The 19,893-nt window shown below is 57.6% G+C and overlaps 1 pseudogene; it reads left to right on the top strand.

The window, feature by feature from the left end:
- The first annotated feature begins 1,390 nt into the window (after window positions 1–1,390).
- Window positions 1,391–19,491, top strand: LOC140475648 (leucine-rich repeat and calponin homology domain-containing protein 4-like; annotated as a pseudogene).
- Window positions 19,492–19,893: the final 402 nt, after the last annotated feature.

Genomic DNA, 19,893 nt, shown 5'->3' with positions numbered 1-19,893 from the left:
TGTCCCATAGTGTCCAGGGATGTGCAGGTTAGGGTGGATTGGCCATGGGAAATTGTCCCAGAGTGCCCAGGATGTGCAGGTTAGGGTGGATTGGCCATGGGAAATTGTCCCATAGTGTCCAGGGATGTGCAGGTTAGGGTGGATTAGTCAGGGGTAAAATGTCGAGTGATATGGTAGGGGTATGGGTCTAGGTGGATTACTCTTCAGAGGGTCAGTGTGATTCTGTTGGGCAGAATGGCTTGTTTCCACGTTGTAGAGGTGACATTATAGAGGTTTATAAAGTCATGAGGGGCATGGATAGGGTAAATAGACAAAGTCTTTTCCCTGGGGTGGGGGAGTCCAGAACTAGAGGGCATAGGTTTAGGTGAGAGGGGGAAAGATATAAAAGAGACCTAAGGGGTGGCTTTTTCACCCAGAGGGTGGTACGTGTATGGAATGAGCTGCCAGAGGATGTGGTGGAGGCTGGTACAATTACAACATTTAAGAGGCATCTGGATGGGTATATGAATAGGAAGGGTTTGGAGGATATGGGCCAAGTGCTGGCAGGTGGGACTAGATTGGGTTGGGATATCTGGGTCAGCATGGACGGGTTGGACCGAAGGGTCTGTTTCCATGCTGTACACCTCTATGACTGTAATGTTTCACTACCTCCCCCCTCCCCTGCCCCCACCCTCAGTCACTGAGAATCGATCTGTCTTGGCTTAACAAAACAAAACTGAAAGGATCTGAATCCATGACCTTCCGAGGAAGAGAATCGCAGAGATCTTGACGGAGAGAAAAGCAGACCTTAAGAAAAGCTCCGTCCACTACCTCCAGGCCTGATGTTTGAGGGTAAATACACTGACCCCACCACCCACTGAGGGAACAGTGTTCAGCCCCCCCCCTCATGGTGGGAAAAACAATGACTGCAGATGCTGGAAACCAGACCCTGGATTAGTGGTGCTGGAAGAGCACAGCAGTTCAGGCAGTATCCGAGGAGCAGCGAAATCGACGTTTCGGGCAAAAGCCCTTCATCAGGAAAGCCCTGATGAAGGGCTTTTGCCGAAACGTCTATTTCGAAGCTCCTTGGATACTGCCTGAACTGCCATCCCACCTCATTGTGTGCACCCCCCAGGGAGTCTGCGCTCAGTCTGTGTGACCTCTCGGAGACCCTCAACATGAGGGGGTTAATCCTTTCAGCTCCGGGATGGTTCTGGTGAAGGTGTAACGGGACCTGGAAGGGGAGGTTGGCTCCTGGAGACACGATGCGATGGGAGTTGTGTATCTGCTGAGCGTCTGTGTTGGGACAGTCGGCTGTTATTGTGGCAGCACATTGTTCACCAGTTCCCCTGCTAATGCCCCCTCTCTGCGTCTGTCTCTGTCTCTCCCACCACCCCCACCCTCACCCCAGCCTCTCGGATGAATTCTGTCCAAACCGACAGCACAGTGGCCTGGACTCCGGCTTCAACAGTGTGGACAGTGGCACCAAGCGCTGGTCAGGGAACGAGGTGAGCTGGGCTCTGCTGGTTACCCCGGGAGAGGAGTGTGGGGTGAGCTGGGCTCTGCTGGTTACCCCGGGGAGAGGGGTGTGGGGTGAGCTGGGCTCTGCTGGTTACCCTGGGGAGAGGGGTGTGGGGTGAGCTGGGCTCTGCTGGTTACCCCGGGGAGAGGGGTGTGGGGTGAGCTGGGCTCTGCTGGTTACCCCGGGAGAGGAGTGTGGGGTGAGCTGGGCTCTGCTGGTTACCCTGGGGAGAGGGGTGTGGGGTGAGCTGGGCTCTGCTGGTTACCCCGGGAGAGGGGTGTGGGGTGAGCTGGGCTCTGCTGGTTACCCCAGGGAGAGGGGTGTGGGGTGAGCTGGGCTCTGCTGGTTACCCCGGGGAGAGGGGTGTGGGGTGAGGTGGGCTCTGCTGGTTACCCCGGGGAGAGGGGTGTGGGGTGAGCTGGGCTCTGCTGGTTACCCCGGGGAGAGGGGTGTGGGTGTGGGGTGAGCTGGGCTCTGCTGGTTACCCTGGGGAGAGGGGTGTGGGGTGAGCTGGGCTCTGCTGGTTACCCAGGGAGAGGGGTGTGGGGTGAGCTGGGCTCTGCTGGTTACCCCAGGGAGAGGGGTGTGGGGTGAGGTGGGCTCTGCTGGTTACCCCGGGGAGAGGGGTGTGGGGTGAGCTGGGCTCTGCTGGTTACCCCAGGGAGAGGGGTGTGGGGTGAGCTGGGCTCTGCTGGTTACCCCAGGGAGAGGGGTGTGGGGTGAGGTGGGCTCTGCTGGTTACCCCGGGGAGAGGGGTGTGGGCAATAAAGCCCTCCCTGACACCCCACAGCATAGAGAAACCAACCTGCAGAGAAGTGGGGGGGGGGGGGGAAAGAGGGTCGAAGTAGGGAGGGTGTGTGTGTATAGTGTCTGACGGAGGTGGTGTGAGGGGGGGGTGCGCATGTGTATATAGTGTCTGACAGGGTGGGGGGGCGCACGTGTGGATAGTGTCTGACGGGGAGGGGTTTGAGGGGGGGGGCCGTGTGTGTGTATAGTGTCTGACAGGGGGGTGTGGGGGGGGCCGTGTGTGTGTATAGTGTCTGACGGGGGTGGTTTGGGGGGGCGCGCGTGTGTGTGTATAGTGTCTGATGGGGGTGGTTTGGGGGGGGCGCGCGTGTGTGTGTATAGTGTCTGATGGGGGTGGTTTGGGGGGGGCGCGCGGTGTGTGTGTATAGTGTCTGATGGGGGTGGTTTGGGGGGGCGCGCGTGTGTGTGTATAGTGTCTGATGGGGGTGGTTTGGGGGGGCGCGCGTGTGTGTGTATAGTGTCTGATGGGGGTGGTTTGGGGGGGCGCGCGTGTGTGTGTATAGTGTCTGATGGGGGGTGGTTTGGGGGGGCGCGCGTGTGTGTGTATAGTGTCTGATGGGGGTGGTTTGGGGGGGGCGCGCGTGTGTGTGTATAGTGTCTGATGGGGGTGGTTTGGGGGGGGCGCGCGTGTGTGTGTATAGTGTCTGACGGGGGTGTGGGGGGGCGCGTGTGTGTGTGTATAGTGTCTGATGGGGGTGGTTTGGGGGGGCGCGCGTGTGTGTGTGTGTACAGTGTCTGATGGGGGTGGTTTGGGGGGGCGCGCGTGTGTGTGTATAGTGTCTGACGGGGGTGTGGGGGGGCGCGTGTGTGTGTGTGTGTACAGTGTCTGACCGGGGGGGATGTGTGGGGGAGGCGTGTGTGTGTATAGTGTCTGACGGGGGTGGTGTGAGGGGGGCGAGTGTGTATAGTGTCTGACGGGGGTGGTGTTGGGGGGGGGGGGGGGAAACGCGTGTGTGTATAGTGTCTGACGGGGGTGGTGTTGGGGGGGGGGGGAAACGCGTGTGTGTATAGTGTCTGACGGGGGTGTGTGTGAGGGGGGGGGCCGTGTGTGTGTATCGTGTCTGACGGGGAGGGGTTTGAGGGGGGTGTGTGTGTGTGTGTGTATAGTGTCTGACAGGGGGGTGTGGGGGGGGGCCGTGTGTGTGTATCGTGTCTGACGGGGAGGGGTTTGAGGGGGGTGTGTGTGTGTGTATAGTGTCTGACAGGGGGGTGTGGGGGGGGCCGTGTGTGTGTATAGTGTCTGACAGGGAGGGGTTTGAGGGGGGTGCGTGTGTGTATCGTGTCTGACGGGGAGGGGTTTGAGGGGGGTGTGTGTATAATGTCTGACGGGGGTGTGGGGGGGGCGCGTGTGTGTGTGTGTGTGTACAGTGTCTGACTGGGGGGGATGTGTGGGGGAGGCATGTGTGTGTATAGTGTCTGACGGGGGGAGTTTGAGGGGGGGGGGCGTGTGTGTATAGTGTCTGATGGGGGTGAGGGGGGGGCGTGTGTATAGTGTCTGACGGGGGGAGTTTGAGGGGGGGGCGTGTGTGTATAGTGTCTGATGGGGGTGAGGGGGTGCGTGTGTGTATAGTGTTTGGGGGTTTGGGGGTGCGTGTGTGTATGGTGTCTGACAGGGGAGTGTGGGAGGGGGTGCTTGTGTGTATAGTGTCTGACGGGGGGGGGCGCGTGTGTGTATAGTGTCTGACGGGGGTGAGGGGGGCGTGTGTGTGTATAGTGTCTGACAGGGGGGGAAAGTTTGAGGGGAGGAGGCGTGTGCGTATAGTGTCTGACGGGGGGGTGTGGGAGGGGGCGCTTGTGTGTATAGTGTCTGACGGGGGGGGCATGTGTGTATAGTGTCTGACGGGGGGGGGGGCATGTGTGTATAGTGTCTGACGGGGGGGGGCATGTGTGTATAGTGTCTGACGGGGGGAGTTTGAGGGGGGCGTGTGTGTATAGTGTCTGACGGGGGGAGTTTGAGGGGGGCGCGTGTGTATAGTGTTTGATGGGGGTTTGGGGGGGGCGTGTGTGTATAGTGTCTGACGGGGGGGGGGGGGGTGTGAGGGGGGGGGCCGTGTGTGTATAGTGTCTGACGGGGGGGGGGGGGTGTGAGGGGGGGCCGTGTGTGTATAGTGTCTGACGGGTGTGTGTGAGGGGGGGGCCGTGTGTGTATAGTGTTTGAGGGGGGGGGGGGCCGTGTGTGTGTGTAGTGTCTGACGGGGAGGGGTTTGAGGGGGGTGCACGCGTGTGTATCCAGTGTTCCCCGGCTGCGGTGTGTATCTCACGTCTCCCTCTGGCTCCAGTCCACAGATGAGTTCACAGAGCTGTCTCTCCGGATGCGTGGAAATATCCCGGGAACAGAAACAACTGCGGGAGAGTCACTCGTCAGGGATACCAGACACCAATGGTGAGGGGAACTTGGTTCATCCATTCCCAGTCATATTCCCCATATCCCGGGCACTGGGTCCAACCACCCCGCGGTGAGGCTATTCTGGCCTGTGTTACATGTCTGTTTAATCTGTCCTTCCTCTTCCCCTCCTGCTCTCTCCCAGACAATCCTTCCCTCTGCCAATATTCCGACAATCCCCCTTTTGAAAGTTCCTGTTCAATCTGCTCCCACCCCACACCCATTTCTCAGGGAGAGTCCTCCCCGGCCACAACAGCACAAGTTCAGTTAATGTCCAATCTGCTCATTTTCACTCCCTTCCCCTCACCCCCATACTCACCCCCCCACCCCCCCACCCCCCCAAACTTCATCAACACACAGTTTTCCACATTCAGCCTTCCTGGCCCTACCTCTGCACTGTGTTCCTGAGGGTTAATGTTTACCACTTTATTCTGTGTTGTCTCTGAGTTTGGAACAGGGTCCCCCGGTGTCGTCAATCCAACCCAGTCCATCACACATTGATTCAGTTATACTTCTCCCTCCCCAGGGAAAGGAGCCGACATCATTAAACACCCCTCCCAACCCTGATCCATCTCTCTCCTCACCTTCCATCAGGCAGAAATATAAACCTTTGAAAACACGTCCCAACAGATTTAAGGACAGCTCCACCCCACTGTTATCGAGTCACACACGCCGACCAGATATCCCAACCCAATCTAGTCCCACCTGCCAGCACCCAGCCCATATCCCTCCAAACCCTTCATATTCATATACCCATCCAAATGCCTCTTAAATGCTGTAATTGTACCAGCCTCCACCACTTCCTCTGGCAGCTCATTCCATACACGTACCACCCTCTGGGTGAAAAAGTTGCCCCTTAGGTCCCTTTTATATCTTTCCCCTCTCACCCTAAACTATGCCCCCTCTAGTTCTGGACTCCCCCACCCCAGGGAAAAGACTTTGTCTATTTACCCTATCCATGCCCCTCATGATTTTATAAACCTCTATAAGGTCACCCCTCATCCTCCGACGCTCCAGGGAAAACAGCCCCAGCCTGTTCAGCCTCTCCCTGTAGCTCAGATCCTCCAACCCTGGCAACTTCCTTGTAAATCTTTTCTGAACCCTTTCAAGCTTCACAACATCTTTCTGATAGGAAGGAGACCAGAATTGCACACAATATTCCAACAGTGGCCTAACCAATGTCCTGTACAGCTGCAACATGACCTCACAACTCCTGTACTCAATACTCTGACCAATAAAGGAAAGCATACCAAACACCTTCTTCACTATCCTATCTACCTGTGACTCCACTTTCAAGGAGCTATGAACCTGCACTCCAAGGTCTCTTTGTTCAGCAACACTCCCCAGGACCTTACCATTAAGTGTATAAGTCCTGCTAAGATTTGCTTTCCCAAAATGCAGCACCTCACATTTATCTGAATTAAACTCCATCTGCCACTTCTCAGCCCATTGGCCCATCTGGTCCAGATCCTGTTGTAATCTGAGGTAACCCTCTTTGCTGTCCACTACACCTCCAATTTTGGTGTCATCTGCAAACTTACTAACTATACCTCTTATGCTCACATCCAAATAATTTATGTAAATGACAAATAGTCAAGGGCCCAGCACTGATCCTTATGGCACCCCACTGGTCACAGGCCTCCAGTCTGAAAAACAACCCTCCACCACCACCCTCTGTCTTCTACCTTTGAGCCAGTTCTGTATCCAAATGGCTAGTTCTCCCTGTATTCCATGAGATCTAACCTTGCTAACCAGTCTCCCATGGGGAACCTTGTCGAACGCCTTACTGAAGTCCATGTAGATCACATCAACTGCTCTGCCCTCATCAATCCTCTTTGTTACTACTTCAAAAAAAAACTGAGTCAGCTTAGTGAGATACAAATCCCTACACACTAAGATCTGCTGACTATCCCTAATCAGTCCTTGCCTTTCCAAACCATATCCCTTCGGATTCCCATCACCAACTTGCCCACCATCCATGTCAGGTTCAGACTTGTGAACAGATTTCTCAAATGTTAATATTGATCAGTCTCCCTGTGACTGTAACAGTGGATTCCTCTCTCTCTACTGCTGGCGTAATACACTTTTTAATGGTATGTAAACCATCACTTCACCGTCCCTCGGTGCACAGAGTCATACAGCACAGAAACAGACCCTTTGCTACGACCAGTCCATGCCAAATATAATTCCAAACTAGACTCGTCCCACCTGGCGCCTATCTCCCTAAACCTTTCCTATTCATCTACCTATCCAAATACACATCCACCACTTCCTCCTAGCACACATAAACAACTCTCTGTGTAAATTAAGTTATCCACCATGTCTGTATTACGTCTCTCTCTGCTCCCCTTAAAAATGTACCCCCCCAGTCTTGAAATCCCCCAATAGACACCTACCATTAACTCTATCTATCTATCAATGCCCCTCACGATTCTTTAAACCTCTAAGGTCGCCTCTCCACCCCCTACACATCGGGGATATTAGTCCCAGCCTATTCAGCCTCTCCTTAGAGATCAAGCTCTTCACTCCAGGCAACAGCCTGGTAAATCTCTGCTGAGCTCTCTCCTGTTAATCATGTCCTTCTGATAACAGGGTGACCAGAAGGGGACACAGTAATCCACAAGTGTCCTCACTAATGTCCTGCCCAGCCTCAGTGTGACCTCCCAGATCTAACGATGAACCAATCGGCTGTGCTGTTCTGATTCTGAGGGAATCTATGTAAAAAAAAAACCTGTTCCGTCCCTTCCCAGCTCTCTCCTAACTGCGTTCAAATTCTCCTGAATTTTCCGGGATTGGGAGAGACAGTGTCAGCTGTAGCTGTAGCCCTACCCCCTCCCTCGCCCAGATAGTGGGAATGTCCCGCCACACATTAAAGGGATTCCCCACCCTGGCGTTTGTCAGGGCCTGGCACTGAACCACTCTGTGATCTGTTACAGGTGATCAGGATCTGGAGCAGGTTGATTTTATAGACAGCAGCGTGGAGGAAGACAGCAAATCAGAGACTGTTAGCACTCCCTTCACCAGCAACAGTCCTAACAGCTCACGGCAGGTAAACACCGAACCCCTGCACTGCCGGGGGAACTGCATTTCTCTAGCGCCATTCAGCGCTGACCCTCCGACAGCGCGGCGCTCCCTCAGCGCTGACCCTCCGACAGCGCGGCGCTCCCTCAGCGCTGACCCTCCGACAGCGCGGCGCTCCCTCAGCGCTGACCCTCCGACAGCGCGGCGCTCCCTCAGCGCTGACCCCTCCGACAGTGCGGCACTCCCTCAGCGCTGACCCTCCGACAGTGCCCACTCCCTCAGCGCTGACCCTCCAACAGTGCGGCACTCCCTCAGCACTGAGCCTCTGACAGTGCGGCACTCCCTCAGCACTGAGCCTCTGACAGTGCCCACTCCCTCAGCGCTGACCCTCCGACAGCGCGCCGCTCCCTCAGCGCTGACCCTCCGACAGCACGGCGCTCCCTCAGCGCTGACCCTCCGACAGCACGGCGCTCCCTCAGCGCTGACCCTCCGACAGCGCGGCGCTCCCTCAGCGCTGACCCTCCGACAGCGCGGCGCTCCCTCAGCGCTGACCCTCCGACAGCACGGCGCTCCCTCAGCGCTGACCCTCCGACAGTGCGGCCCGCTCTCAGCGCTGACCCTCCGACAGTGCGGCACTCCCTCAGCGCTGACCCTCCGACAGTGCCCACTCCCTCAGCGCTGACCCTCCAACAGTGCGGCACTCCCTCAGCACTGAGCCTCTGACAGTGCCCACTCCCTCAGCACTGACCCTCCGACTGTGTCCACTCCCTCAGCACTGACCCTCCGACAGTGCGGCACTCCCTAAGCACTGACCCTCCGACTGTGTCCACTCCCTCAGCGCTGACCCTCCGACAGGGCGGCGCTCCCTCAGCGCTGACCCTCCGACAGTGTGGCACTCCCTCAGCACTGACCCTCCGACAGTGCGGCACTCCCTAAGCACTGACCCTCCGACTGTGTCCACTCCCTCAGCGCTGACCCTCCGACAGGGCGGCGCTCCCTCAGCGCTGACCCTCCGACAGTGCAGCACTCCCTCAGCACTGACCCTCCGACAGGGCGGCGCTCCCTCAGCACTGACCCTCCGACAGTGTGGCACTCCCTCAGCACTGACCCTCCGACAGTGTGGCACTCCCTCAGCACTGACCCTCCGACAGGGCGGCGCTCCCTCAGCGCTGACCCTCCGACAGTGTCCACTCTCTCAGCACTGAACCTCCAACAGTGCCCACTCCCTCAGCACTGACCCTCCGACAGTGCGGCGCTCCCTCAGCGCTGACCCTCCGACAGGGCGGCGCTCCCTCAGCACTGACCCTCCGACAGTGCGGCGCTCCCTCAGCGCTGACCCTCCGACAGTGCGGCACTCCCTCAGCACTGACCCTCCGACAGTGTCCACTCTCTCAGCACTGAACCTCCGACAGTGCCCACTCCCTCAGCACTGACCCTCCGACAGTGCCCACTCCCTCAGCACTGACCCTCCGACACTCCCTCAGCACTGACCCTCCGACAGGGCGGCACTCTGCTTGTGTTCTGATGGCTGTTTTTAGCTGTGTCTGAGGTGGGAAGGGCAGGTCTCTGACTCAGATGCCTGTCACTCTGCAGCACTGCCTCCTGCTGGGAGTCTCTCTTACTGCAGCTGTTTGTGAATCTCGTTGTGAATCTATCGGAATACTCTTTCCCCCCCCCCCCCGGTCAAGGAGCTACACCCCGTTTTCTCTCTCTCATACACTCTCTCTCGCCCCGCAGGTTAACAAGCTGAACCAGAGCAGCACCGAAAAGAGCAAACTGATCGACAGAGTTCCTCAAAATGGGTAAGTCTCTGAGACTGAGGGTTATAATCACACGGGAGGCCATTCAGCCCCCTCCTCCAGCCTGTCACACTGCAACAGGAGGCCATTCAGCCCTTCCCCCCCCCCCTCCTCCAGCCTGTCACACTGCAACAGGAGGCCATTCAGCCCTTCCCCCCCCCTCCCCCCTCCTCCAGCCTGTCACAGGAACAGGAAGCTATTCAGCCCCCTCCTCCAGCCTGTCTCTCAGGAACAGGAGGCCATTCAGCCCTCCTCCTCCACCCTGTCTCTCCGGAACGTCAGGAGGCCATTCAGCCCCTCGGGTCGGTCTGCAGCTGGCTGTCTGGGATAAAGCTGACCAGTATGTGTTCTCTGCAGGCTGAGCCGGGAGCTACCTCCAAATAAACAGGATCTGTATCGGGAAGGGGAGGAAAGGAGGCGCCCAGAGACCTTACAGATTTGGCAGGAACGGGAGAAGCAGCTGCAGACTCAGGCGCTGGAGCGGAGGGAGAGGTGAGTCTGACCCAGTCCACCCCGTCCTGTGCTGTGCCCAGGTCCCTCGTCTAGGATTCTGGGTTCCGCGCTCCCTCCCGTTCTGTCCCCTGCCTGTATCCAAGCTGGATACAACTGTGTATCTCGGAAGGACCGACAGGAGGCTGTTGTAGCTGGGCTAGCCCCTTTGAGGGGGGTCTAACTGTCTGGTAGCCCACCCTTGATCTGCCTCCCTCTGCCCTGTCCCCACAGCACTGTAAATCTCCCCCTCCCATCAAAAGAACATAACAGGAAGGTCCTGGGGAGTGTTGCTGAACAAAGAGACCTTGGAGTGCAGGTTCACAGCTCCTTGAAAGTGGAGTCACAGGTAGATAGGAGAGTGAAGAAGGTGTTTGGTATGCTTTCCTTTATTGGTCAGAGTATTGAGTACAGGAGTTGGGAGGTCATGTTGCGGCTGTACAGGACATTGGTTAGGCCACTGTTGGAATATTGTGTGCAATTCTGGTCTCCTTCCTATCGGAAAGATGTTGTGAAACATGAAAGGGTTCAGAAAAGATTTACAAGGATGTTGCCAGGGTTGGAGGATTTCAGCTATAGGGAGAGGCTGAACAGGCTGGGGCTGTTTTCCCTGGAGCGTCGGAGGCTGAGGGGTGACCTAATAGAGGTTTATAAAATCATGAGGGACATGAATAGGATAAATAGACAAAGTCTTTTCCCTGGGGGTGGGGGAGTCCAGAAATAGAGGGGCGTAGGTTTAGGGTGAGAGGGGAAAGATATAAAAGAGACCGAAGGGGAAACTTTTTCACCCAGAGGGTGGTACGTGTATGGAATGAGCTGCCAGAGGATGTGGTGGAGGCTGGTACAATTACAACATTTAAGAGGCATCTGGATGGGTATATGAATAGGAAGGGTTTGGAGGGATATGGGCCGGGTGCTGGCAGGTGGGACTAAATTGGGTTGGGATATCTGGGTCAGCATGGATGGGTTGGACCGAAGGGTCTGTTTCCGTGCTGTACATCTCTATGACACTCTTTATCTTGTCCCCCAATTGAATCTTCCTTTCTCCCCCCAACTCCCCGTTGCGATCCCCAGCCCTTCTCTGAGACAGTGTCCCAGAATGCAATCACCCCCACCTCTCTCCAAACCTGCCTCCCTCCAATCGGGGTCCCTCTGGTTCCTGCCCCCAAGATATAAACGCCTGGATTCAGACTCCCCTTCACCTCCTGCTCCCGGGGAGAGACCTCTCCCAGAATCTGCACCTTCACGGATTCCCCTCGTCCCAGAGGGAGGGAGGGGGAGGTGGGAGGAACTGTGCGAGTCAACCTCCCTCTATCCCCCTCCAGGCTGGGGGCAAATGTCCTTCCGAAAGGGGTGAGGGGGAAGCAGGAGACAGTTGGAACCTGAGAGTTTTTTGGGGAGAGGAGCTGGGAGTCTCTGTTTTTGGTTGGGGTGGGGGGTGGGGGGGGCGGGGGTGGTGTTGGTGTTCTGCTTGGGATGGTGTCTCTGGGATGCAGGATGCAGAATGGGCCATTGTGTTTCGGATGTACGTGCGAATGGGGGGGGGGGGTGGTGGAGAGCAGTTTGTTTGGGATGTCGGAATGGATGGGGAATAGGGTTAGTGGTCTAACAGATGTCGGATTGGGATTGGGAGGGGGAGGCAGTGTCTGGGAATCTGGATGTGGATTGGAAGGGCATCTCTGGGATGTCAGACGGAGACTTTTGGGGGTGGGTGAGGTCTACAATGGGATGTCAAACGGGGAATGTGGGTGTCTGACAAGTTGGATTAGGAATGGGGGGAGGGTCTTTGGTTTGGATTGGGAACAGTGAGGTCTCCAGAATGTTGGGTGGAGAGGTGGGGGTTGACTGGCATATTGGAGGGGGTGCAGGTGTCTCTACTTTGGATATCAGATTGGGAATAACTGGGATGTTGGATTGGGAATAGCAGGGACTCTGGGATGTCAGATTGGGGCCATTGAAGAGTAATGTTTTTCTCTCTCTCTGCCTCTCTCTGCCTCTCTCTCTCACTCTCGCACACGCTTTTGCTCTCGCTCCCTCTCTCTAGGGGAGTTAGTGTCAGTTCTACGTCGAGGATACCAGCGCTGAGTGACCTCAATGTGAAGGAACCACCGTCTGGGTGAGCATCTGAGAGTGTCCACAAGAGGACAGCCTCCCTCCATTTCCCCCCCCCCGCCCCCCCCGCCCCCCCACTCCTCCAACCTCGTACGGGGGAATATCCCTCAGTCCAGGCCAGCAGACGCCCTGGGAGTGTCCTGGAATTCTAACCCCCAACCCCCGCTAATACTCCGTGTGGGAGTGGGCTTGGGTCATGGGATAGGGATGGGGGGGTCTCTCTGTTACCACCCCCCCCCGCCCAGAGCAAGTCCCTCCGGACAGGGATTCAGCTTCCAGTCTGCAGTCAGTCCCCTTCAGGCTGGGCTTCCTGGTGGGTGTGGGTTAGCCTGGTTCAAATCCCGATCCTTCCTGCATTCGGGATTATACTCATTGTGTCCCAGTCTGTACCAGCTCCTGGATCACTCCCCCCTGAGTCTGTACCTGCTCCTGGATCACTCCCCCCTGGGTCTGTATCTGCTCCAGGATCACTCCCCCCTGGGTCTGTACCTGCTCCAGGATCACTCCCCCCTGGGTCTGTACCTGCTCCTGGATCACTCCCCCCTGGGTCTGTACCTGCTCCTGGATCACTCCCCCCTGGGTCTGTACCTGCTCCTGGATCACTCCCCCCTGGGTCTGTACCTGCTCCTGGATCACTCCCCCCTGGGTCTGTACCTGCTCCTAGATCACTCCCCCCTGGGTCTGTACCTGCTCCAGGATCACTCCCCCCTGGGTCTGTACCTGCTCCTGGATCACTCCCCCCTGGGTCTGTACCTGCTCCAGGATCACTCCCCCCTGGGTCTGTACCTGCTCCTGGATCACTCCCCCCTGGGTCTGTACCTGCTCCTGGATCACTCCCCCCTGGGTCTGTACCTGCTCCAGGATCACTCCCCCCTGGGTCTGTACCTGCTCCTGGATCACTCCCCCCTGGGTCTGTACCTGCTCCAGGATCACTCCCCCCTGGGTCTGTACCTGCTCCTGGATCACTTTCCCCCTGGGTCTGTACCTGCTCCAGGATCACTCCCCCCTGGGTCTGTACCTGCTCCTGGATCACTCCCCCCTGAGTCTGTACCTGCTCCTGGATCACTCCCCCCTGGGTCTGTATCTGCTCCAGGATCACTCCCCCCTGGGTCTGTTCCTGCTCCTGGATCACTCCCCCCTGGGTCTGTACCTGCTCCAGGATCACTCCCCCCTGGGTCTGTACCTGCTCCAGGATCACTCCCCTCTAGGTCTGTACCTGCTCCAGGATCACTCCCCCCTGGGTCTGTACCTGCTCCTGATCACTCCCCTCTAGGTCTGTACCTGCTCCAGGATCACTCCCCTCTAGGTCTGTACCTGCTCCAGGATCACTCCCCCCTGGGTCTGTACCTGCTCCAGGATCACTCCCCTCTAGGTCTGTACCTGCTCCAGGATCACTCCCCTCTAGGTCTGTACCTGCTCCAGGATCACTCCCCCCTGGGTCTGTACCTGCTCCAGGATCACTCCCCCCTGGGTCTGTACCTGCTCCAGGATGAATCCTGGATTAATGATGTTGCCGGGTTGGGGGTGTCTGTGTTAATTATGTGTTTGTTTTTTCCATTCCCCCCCCCCCCCCCCCCCTCCCCAGTGTCACCGCGGGAAACAGTGTGTCTGGACCCTCCCTACAGCGGGTAAGTGACCCCCCCTCCCCCAACGCCACAGGCAGAACCGGGGTGGGGGTCTTCTGTCGGAATCCAGGGAACGCCCTCAAAGGGAGCAGTGTCTGCATGGAGGGGGTGGTGCTGTGATATTTGGGGAGGGGGGTGAGGTTGGGGCGGTGCTGTGATATTTGGGGAGGGGGGTGAGGTTGGGGCGGTGCTGTGATATTTGGGGAGGGGGGCAATGGGACGGTGCTGTGATATTTGGGGAGGGGGGCAATGGGGCGTTGCTGTGATATTTGGTGAGGGGGCAATGGGACGGTGCTGTGATATTTGGGGAGGGGGTGAGGTTGGGGCGGTGCTGTGATATTTGGGGAGGGGGTGAGGTTGGGGCGGTGCTGTGATATTTGGGGAGGGGGGCAATGGGACGGTGCTGTGATATTTGGGGAGGGGGTGAGGTTGGGGCGGTGCTGTGATATTTGGGGAGGGGGGCAATGGGGGCGTTGCTGTGATATTTGGGGAGGGGGGCAATGGGACGGTGCTGTGATATTTGGGGAGGGGGCGAGGTTGGAGCGGTGCTGTGATATTTGGGGAGGGGGGCAATGGGGCGTTGCTGTGATATTTGGGGAGGGGGGCAATGGGACGGTGCTGTGATATTTGGGGAGGGGGGTGAGGTTGGGGCGGTGCTGTGATATTTGGTGAGGGGGGCAATGGGACGGTGCTGTGATATTTGGGGAGGGGGGCAATGGGACGGTGCTGTGATATTTGGGGAGGGGGGTGAGGTTGGGGCGGTGCTGTGATATTTGGGGAGGGGGGCAATGGGACGGTGCTGTGATATTTGGGGAGGGGGGCAATGGGACGGTGCTGTGATATTTGGGGAGGGGGTGGCGTTGGGACGGTGCTGTGATATTTGGAGAGGGGGGCAATGGGACGGTGCTGTGATATTTGGGGAGGGGGGCAATGGGACGGTGCTGTGATATTTGGGGAGGGGGGTGAGGTTGGGGCGGTGCTGTGATATTTGGTGAGGGGGGCAATGGGACGGTGCTGTGATATTTGGGGAGGGGGTGAGGTTGGGGCGGTGCTGTGATATTTGGGGAGGGGGTGAGGTTGGGGCGGTGCTGTGATATTTGGGGGAGGGGGGCAATGGGACGGTGCTGTGATATTTGGGGAGGGGGTGAGGTTGGGGCGGTGCTGTGATATTTGGGGAGGGGGGCAATGGGGCGTTGCTGTGATATTTGGGGAGGGGGGCAATGGGACGGTGCTGTGATATTTGGGGAGGGGGCGAGGTTGGAGCGGTGCTGTGATATTTGGGGAGGGGGGCAATGGGGCGTTGCTGTGATATTTGGGGAGGGGGGCAATGGGACGGTGCTGTGATATTTGGGGAGGGGGGTGAGGTTGGGGCGGTGCTGTGATATTTGGTGAGGGGGGCAATGGGACGGTGCTGTGATATTTGGGGAGGGGGGCAATGGGACGGTGCTGTGATATTTGGGGAGGGGGGTGAGGTTGGGGCGGTGCTGTGATATTTGGGGAGGGGGGCAATGGGACGGTGCTGTGATATTTGGGGAGGGGGGCAATGGGACGGTGCTGTGATATTTGGGGAGGGGGGTGGCGTTGGGACGGTGCTGTGATATTTGGAGAGGGGGGCAATGGGACGGTGCTGTGATATTTGGGGAGGGGGGTGAGGTTGGGGCGGTGCTGTGATATTTGGGGAGGGGGGTAAGGTTGGGGCGGTGCTGTGATATTTGGTGAGGGGGGCAATGGGACGGTGCTGTGATATTTGGGGAGGGGGGCAATGGGACTGTGCTGTGATATTTGGGGAGGGGGGTGAGGTTGGGGCGGTGCTGTGATATTTGGGGAGGGGGGCAATGGGACGGTGCTGTGATATTTGGGGAGGGGGCAATGGACGGTGCTGTGATATTTGGGGAGGGGGTGGCGTTGGGACGGTGCTGTGATATTTGGAGAGGGGGGTGACGTTGGGACGGTGCTGTGATATTTGGGGGGGAGGGGGTGACGTTGGGGTAGTGCTGTGATATTTGGGGAGGGGGCAATGGGACAGTGCTGTGATATTTGGGGAGGGGGTGGTGTTGGGGTGGTGCTGTGATATTTGGGGAGGGGGTGGTGTTGGGGTGGTGCTGTGATATTTGGGGAGGGGGTGGTGTTGGGGTGGTGCTGTGATATTTGGGGAGGGGGTGCAATGGCGTTGTGGAACGGGGGCTCGGAGGCTGCTCTGCGCTGACGTTATCTGCGGGTTTTCCACCACTGCAACAATATTCCACTCCTCTCTTCCTCTTGTCTCGTGTTGTCTCTGTGGGATCTTGCTGTGTAATGTCAGGCTGCCCTTCCCGTTTCTCTTTGTGTTTGCAGAGTGAGAGTCAACCTGGCAACACTTCCGGCAGTTCCTCGGCAGTAGCTAATCAGACAGGTGAGGGGCGCGGTGTGCATGTCTGAGAGTCTCTCTGTCTGCCTCTCCTCCCCACGCCACCTTCACCTCCACAGGGACTGGCTCAAAGGGAGAAGACAGAGGGTGGTGGGGGAGGGTTGTTTTTCAGACTGGAGGCCTGTGACCAGTGGAGTGCCACAAGGATCGGTGCTGGGCCCTCTATTTTTTGTCATTTACATAAATGATTTGAATGTGAGCATAAGAGGTACAGTTTGTAAGTTTGCGGATGACACCAAAATTGGAGGTGTAGTGGACAGCGAAGAGGGTTACCTCAGATTACAACAGGATCTGGACCAGATGGGCCAATGGGCTGAGAAGTGGCAGATAGAGTTTAATTCAGATAAATGTGAGGTGCTGCATTTTGGGAAAGCAAATCTTAGCAGGATTTACACACTTAATGGTAAGTCCCTAGGGAGTGTTGCTGAACAAAGAGACTTGGAGTGCAGGTTCATAGCTCCTTGAAAGTGGAGTCACAGGTAGATAGGAGAGTGAAGAAGGTGTTTGGTATGCTTTCCTTTATTGGTTAGAGTATTGAGTACAGGAGTTGTGAGGTCATGTTGCGGCTGTACAGGACATTGGTTAGGCCACTGTTGGAATATTGTGTGCAATTCTGGTCTCCTTCCTATTGGAAAGATGTTGTGAAACTGGAAAGGGTTCAGAAAGATTTACAAGGATGTTGCCAGGGTTGGAGGATCTGAGCTACAGGGAGAGGCTGAACAGGCTGGGGCTGTTTTCCCTGGAGTGTCGGAGGCTGAGGGGTGACCTAATAGAGGTTTACAAAATTATGAGGGGCATGAATAGGATAAATAGACAAAGTCTTTTCCCTGGGGTCAGGGAGGCCAGAACTAGAGGGCATAGGTTTAGGGTGAGAGGGGAAAGATATAAAAGGGACCTAAGGGGCAACTTTTTCACCCAGAGGGTGGTACGTGTATGGAGTGAGCTGCCAGAGGAAGTGGTGGAAGCTGGTACAATTACAGCATTTAAGAGGCATTTGGATGGGTATATGAATAGGAAGGGTTTGGAGAGATATGGGCTGGGTGCTGGCAGGTGGGACTAGATTGGGTTGGGATATCTGGTCGGCATGGACTGGTTGGACCGAAGGGTCTGTGCTGTACATCTCTATGACTCTAAGCACCCCCACAGTTGCCATGGACTCGGTGGTAGCGGAGGACCGGCTGGGGATGGGAGGGGAGGTGGAATGTGCGGCCTTCTCTCCCCACCCCACCCGCCCCCCCCTCCATGGGTGGGTGGGTGGGTGAGGTTTTTGTGGTGACGTAATCTCTCCCCAAGTAGGTGGCGTGTCAGTGTCCGTGCCCCTGGCCCAGAGGGAGGGCAGTACTGTGAGCCGACCCAACAGCTTCCTCTTCAGATCGTCCACACGCAGCAACATCAGGGCTTCGTCAGGTCAGTGTCCGGGACCACCCCCCACCCCCCACCCCCCTCGCCCCTGGGTAGCCTCACCCCAACCCTGGGGGACCCCTCCCCTGCGAGACCCTCCCCCTGCATTTGTCCCCCTCCCCTCGGGTCTGTCCCCCCTCACTGTGTTTCTCCCCCCCCCCCCCCCCCCACCGACTCTGGTCTGTTGCCCCGGTGATGAGTGTTGGGGTGGGGGTCGGGCTGTGATGGGAGGGTTTCCCGGGATACCTCCCTTCCCTGGATCTGGGTGCAGCTCCCTCTGCCTGATCCTCATACTGTTCCTTTTCCCAGTCGTGAGCCCGATGTCTCCGCAGAGTCCAACATTCCCGGAACCTGATCCGAACGTGGTTGTGAGGCAGCGGGTCCCCGAGGAGGGTCCGGATGACTTGGAGTTGGTATTCCAGCTGAGGAAGGTACCGGGGTATCCGTATCCACTTCCCACTGTCTGGACAATTCCCAAAGAGCAGGAAGGCTGGGACAAGGGAGGGAAACGTTGATAATCCAGGCCGTGGGGCTGAGTTAGTGACCGGGAAACCCCACCCATTGTTATTCCCCACACAGTCGATCAGTCGATGGCTCTGTCTGAATCTGATGCTGGAAAAAAGATCTTGCAGAAACAAGGATTGGAGTTAGCGGGGTGGGGGGTGTCGGTGGGGTGGGGTGGGGTTGGTCAGGAGATGGATGGATTTGGGACCAGGCTAGGATGGATTTGGGTGTCAACACAGCCATGGAGAAACACACCTGATGGGCTGAACAGCCTCCTGTCTCTGTATAGCAGGGTGATGGGTGGAATGGCCTCCTCCTGTCTCTGTATAGCAGAGCGATGGGTGGAATGGCCTCCTCCTGTCTCTGTATAGCAGAGCGATGGGTGGAATGGCCTCCTCCTGTCTCTGTATAGCAGAGCGATGGGTGGAATGGCCTCCTCCTGTCTCTGTACAGCAGAGCGATGGGCTGAGGGGCCTTTGTTCCTGTTCCTTTGCTGACGGGAGTGACATGGGGTTTCGATCCTGAGCTGGGACACAGGGTCTGACACCCAGATCAGAACATGGACAGTGACACCCCTGGTATCCCTGGGAGTGTTTGATGGGGGGGACAGTGTAGAGGGAGCTTTACTCTGTCTCTAACCCCGTGCTGCCCTTGTCCCTGGGAGTGTTTGATGGGGGACAGTGTAGAGGGAGCTTTACTCTGTATCTAACCCCGTGCTGTCCCTGTCCCTGGGAGTGTTTGATGGGGACAGTGTAGAGGAGCTTTACTCTGTATCTAACCCGTGCTGTCCCTGTCCTGGGAGTGTTTGATGGGGGGACAGTGTTGGATTGTGTGTGTAACCCGGTGCAGTCTGTGTGCTGGGTGTAGAGGGAGCCTTCCTGTTGAGCGCTCTCTCTGTGTTGGACAGAGCATCGAGAGCCGCTTGAACCAGCCATTACCGAACGACCTGGGGAGGCGCTAAACAACGGGGTGACCCTGTGTCAGCTGGTGAACCAGATCCGACCTCGATCCATCTCAGTCATCCACATCCCATCCCCCGCTGTGGTGAGTGGGGGTGGGGGGGGAGAGGGAGGGAGGGGTGAGGGGGGAAATGGGGATCAGGGGGATGGAAGGGGTGGGGGGGTGGGGTGCGAGGGGAGTGTATGGAGGGCTGATGGGGTTTAATGTTTGGTGCATCTTGGAGCTTAATGTATTGAGTTAACTCTGGGACCTCACCCCTTCTCCCTCCTCTCCCACCCACCTTCCCTCCCCCCCCCCCCCCCATCTACCCCTTCCCTCCCTCTCTTTCCCCCCCCCCCCAACTACCCTCCCTCACTCTCCCAACTACCCCCCCCCCTCAGCCTAAGCTCAGTTTGGCGAAGAGGCGGAGGAACGTGGAGAGTTTTCTCGAGGCGTGTCGGAAGGTGGGAGTGCCGCAGGTAATTCCCTCGGGGGGGGGCAGGGTGGAGCGGGGGGGGGCCGGTGGAGGGGGGGGTGGGGGTGCCAGGGGGGGCCGGGTGGAGCGGGGGGGGGCCCGGGGGGAGCGGCTGCTGTCTCCCGTTGCTGGGTCTGATCCCTAGCCCCAGGCTGTGCTGGGATTCAGGGGGTGTATCCCGGGCTGTGCGGGATTGTAATGGGAGGCAGCGTGCCCGTCCCCGTCCCCTCTGAGAGGCTACACTCCTGAAGCGTTTGTTGTAAACCTACACATTGCCCACCTCCCCGGGGTGGGGAGAACGAGCGGGATATTGGGGTGGGAAGCTCCCCCCTCACTGCGGAGTGTTCCATCTGTTCTGTCATTGTCTGATCTGGACAGAGCACCAAATGATGGGAATCTGATTCCATCGTTCTGGCCTTTCCCCCCCCTC

Source organism: Chiloscyllium punctatum, unplaced genomic scaffold (genome assembly GCF_047496795.1).
Source record: "Chiloscyllium punctatum isolate Juve2018m unplaced genomic scaffold, sChiPun1.3 scaffold_1939, whole genome shotgun sequence".
In the NCBI taxonomy this organism is placed as follows: Eukaryota; Metazoa; Chordata; class Chondrichthyes; order Orectolobiformes; family Hemiscylliidae; genus Chiloscyllium; species Chiloscyllium punctatum.
Note: the sequence above shows the minus strand (reverse complement) of the source record. Positions and strands in the feature narration are given on the sequence as shown.